Here is a 4317-nt window from a genome sequence, read left to right as displayed (position 1 = left end):
AACATACTTAATAGATATAATTCTTAACTTCATCATAGTTGGAAAAGACACAACAACAACCACAATTGCTTGGTTTATTTACATGGTCTGCAAGCATCCTGCTGTGCAGTTAAAAATTGCAAAAGTGAAGGAAGCTACTAACATGAAAGAGATCACAAACTATGCTGTGTTTGCAGCTAGTATTAGTGAAGAAGCTCTAGAAAAGATGCAATATCTCCATGTAGCGATCACTAAAATTCTCAGACTCTATCCTGTAGTTCCTGTGGTAAGGAAATCTGACTATGTTTACTGTCAGCATTTCATAGCTGCATATGAAATACTGCATGTCTTTTCTTCATTATTTCCTCTTTAAGACCAACACATGCCATGTGCGTGGTTCTAGAGTAATGTTTCACCAAAATTTTTCAATATCTAGAACCAAATTATTCTTCCTTTTACTACAAAGTAACACTACATATTCATGATTCTCCCAAATGTAAGTCTACACCTTAAATTTCTTTGCTTATAGCATGCAAAGATATGCTTTTTTGATGATACTCTACCAGAAGGATACAGTGTGAACAAAGGAGATATGGTGGCTTACCAACCTTATGCAATGGGTAGGATGAAATTCATATGGGTAATATTGCAATATGAGCTATCTATTGATCTATATTGATGGTTTTGTGCCTACTAGCTAGGCAAATAATAGTGCCTATTGCTAACGCAAAATAACATCAATTAGAATATACTAGTCGCTAACCCGTGCGATGCACGGAAAAGTTTTTAGTAACTATAAGATTTTAGCAAATCAAATGCTTTAAAATTTGAAAATCTTATAGAACTTACATTAGCACTCATCAATTTGTTTACAAAGTCAATGCTAAATAGATCTACAAATTGCATTCTCATATCCTTTGTCATTTGCAAAGTGACAGGACTCCTTTCATTATGGTTTGCATCCTTCTATCCTTCAAAGGCTTTAAAAAGTGCCATGTGGTCACTGCATAAGAATGTGTATAAGGTTATACAAAATTCTGTCATTATAATCAACATCCTAAAACTAACATCCAATCCAAAAATGTGTAACCAATGTTACACATCACTTAGTGTAAGTAAAGCCAATAAAAATTACCAAAAAAGGAAAACCATTTTGCTGGAAACATCACAATGACCAATAAATTAGATAGAAATATAAAATTAAACAAACTCATTTCCAACATGTATCTATGAAAACTCAAAAATATATAACAAATTTTCTTCTATCTTCATTTAATAAAGAAAAATGATAAGAAACTGTTATTCTAACTTTTATAAATTGCACTTATATCTATCACTTTCATCGAACTATTTGATTAACAGGAATACAAACAACACTTAGTGTAAGTAAAGCTAATGAAAGTCACCAAAAAGGGAAAACCATCTTGCTCACAGAGACCAATAAATTAGACAGAAATATAAAATTAAACAAACTCATATACAAACACGTATCTATGAAAAACTAAAAAATATATATAACAAATTTTCTTCTATCTTCATTTAATAAAGACAAATGATAACAAAATGTTATTCTGACTTTCATAAATTGCACTTATATCCTTTTCTATAAGCAAGCAAAAAAATACATAGCTCAAGTTGTAATAACAAAATTGGAAAATTCTTAATGGAAGAAGGTAAGCTATCTATGAATTCAGCTATAGATATAATAGGCATATGAAAGCAACAATAACACCAATCAATCAATTATCCAACCTAGCACACACTATTTAGGTAGCTTCCCTAGTGAATTAGGCTACAATGAATTGCACAAATTGGCCTTGATACCAACTGTGCTTTCAGTGTTAGATGCTCAGGCCTTTTTGAGAAATTACACTGCCTCTTTTAGGTTATTTTGATGTAAATCTTTTTTTATATATAAATAATTACAATAGGATTTTATATATATATATATATATATTATTTATGTACATAGACAAATAGTTAACCCTATACTAAAAAAAAATTCAGAAATTTAGTACATAGGCAAACGAATACCATACCTTTAACCTTGATTCGAATGGAGGAAAAGACTGAAGAGAAAGGCAATAAAAAAGTAGAAATTAATCAGGAATATTAAATCTAAATAAAAGTGAATGGAAGAACAAAAATTAAGAATGAAATCTGCTTTAAAACAGCAAACGAATGTACAAAGAATTAAATCTGTTGCTGTTTGGTATTCATTGAAAGCTCCTAATTAAATTTGTTTACAGTTACAGATTTCTAAACAAATTTGATCACCAAAGCTTATCTACAAAAATAAATGAAAAAAAAAACACTAATTTCTAATCAAAACATTAACATTCAAACTCTCTCATGTTTCTAACCATATATTTGATGTGTGTTTAGAAGAGAGCATACCCAAACAACCTTCAAGGATCCTTTGTTGTTTCTTGAAATAATTAGATATCCAGTTTCTTTTTCCTACAATTAAATGCATAAGATGAATGAATGCATCAGAAATCATCAAATTTTGATTTTTTGCTTTCCAAAAGACTTAACATCATGTATGTCAAAGAATAAGCTTAACATCTGCTAGAATAGCTTAAAAAGAATAATTGCTGGAGTTTCACTACAATTCTACTATAAAACAAAACAACAGCTACAACCCAACTGAGAACATAAAATTTCTTCCTACATTTTACAATCAGAGACAGACCAAAACAAAAAAGACATGAACCTGTAGAATTTCTTCCTTTGTGTCAGATTTTGAAGGCTGGGAGGCTCTTCAATACTATCTACACTTTCTTACAAAACCTGTAGAAGTTGCGTTACTAAAGAAGTCATTTTTTAAATGTAAAAGCAAAATTCATGATTATTTAATAGATGTTCGAACGTAAATTATAACCATAGCTAGATCAGAATGACCAAATATAACATTATTATGAATATTGATCATAATTCAGGTGTGTGTATATATATATATATATATATATATATATTTTTTTTTTGAAAACTCATAAATTCAGGTATATAATTACAAGTTTCGAAACATATACAGGCTACAGCAAACCTCTATCAAGTAAAAAAAAGTTTTACCTGTGAATGAGATAGAAAAGAAAAAAAACTGATGAAAGTTGTGAGCATTAGAGCACCATGACCAAATCCATGATAATAAAAGGAAATTAATTATGAGATACAAACCTCCATTGACAACGAAATTGAGAAAGTGGAAAACCTTCTGCGTGGTCCATCTATATTCTGGTACTCTCAATTGTATCCGAATTAATTGAACCTTAAACCACATAATAATAATAATAATAATTAATTTTACGTAATTACCAAATTCCAATTGAAAATTAAATATTCTTCTTAAATAAATAATAAAAACCTAAGCGGCGAAATTTAAAATTAAAAAAAAAAAAAGGTACCAGAGCTACGAAGTAGACGATGCCGAAGAGAGCAGCGAGGATGTGATAAAAACGAATTTCAATTCTATGAGTGTTTCCCTGACTTCAACAAAAAAGAATAGAGAGAAAAAGGGGATAGGAATTGAAATCCCTAAATTGACAAAATAAAAAAACTAATTAAAGAAGAAATCCTTAAATTGACAGAAAAACCTAATTAAAGAGAATAGGAAAAGAGATTATTCATAGATTAATTGAGAGATACCGAGATAGAATGCGCTGATATGGAGGTTGGGTCAAAGATTGAAAACGTTGGCTCCCATGGTCATGCCCTTGCAAGCTTTCTGCAAAATAGCTTGGATCTGTGTGTGTTTGAGAGAGTGAAGATGTTCTGCGTTTGGTGAGTAATGTTTAAAGGAGAGGTTCTGGGTTTGGTTTTGTTGAAAGGAGAGGTTCTGCCGTTCTGCCCTTGCACTGTTGCTCTAGGTTTTGCCGTTTTGTGTTGTTGCTCTAGGTTTTGCCGTTTTGTGTTTGGTTTCAGAATTATATCGGGAAAACTATTTGGATTGAGAAAGGAGGGTATATATATTATATATTTAATTAAAAGAAATAAATCAGATTTAAAAATTAGAAAAAAAATGCTGACGTGGAAAATTGTGGGAGCGGCAGAGGCTTCGGTTTTATATATATATATAGATTAGATCATTTTATTAAATAGCGGTTAGTTTTGAACTTAACTTTCATCCAACGAAATTGATTCTTGGAACACATCATGTTTTTACTACAAAGAGACCAGCAAAAAGAAGTAGATTACCTAGATATAATTACAAATAATCAAAAAATTTGCAAGCATTGGAGAGCTTAAAGGGAAGAAGATATCAAATAATTTGATGCTTAAAAAAATTTATCGACACATCACAATCCTTAAAAGTAGCAGAAACATTGAATCAAAGAA

At 30.3% G+C, this 4317-nt stretch overlaps 1 long non-coding RNA gene across 2 annotated transcripts; it reads right to left on the bottom strand.

Moving 5' to 3' along the window:
- Positions 1-898: 898 nt before the first annotated feature.
- Positions 899-2774, bottom strand: LOC115955148. 2 transcript variants are annotated; one of them, XR_004084053.1, is made up of 4 exons: positions 2696-2774; positions 2377-2439; positions 2019-2048; positions 899-982 (listed from the first exon to the last, which is right to left on the bottom strand). It is a non-coding gene; the product is annotated as an uncharacterized LOC115955148 (long non-coding RNA). The 2 variants fall into 2 exon arrangements; XR_004084052.1 differs by having other exon boundaries at positions 2377-2719.
- Positions 2775-4317: the final 1543 nt, after the last annotated feature.

The sequence above is a fragment of the Quercus lobata genome, chromosome 8 (genome assembly GCF_001633185.2).
Source record: "Quercus lobata isolate SW786 chromosome 8, ValleyOak3.0 Primary Assembly, whole genome shotgun sequence".
Taxonomy (NCBI): Eukaryota; Viridiplantae; Streptophyta; class Magnoliopsida; order Fagales; family Fagaceae; genus Quercus; species Quercus lobata.
This window is presented reverse-complemented; position numbering and strand designations above follow the sequence as displayed.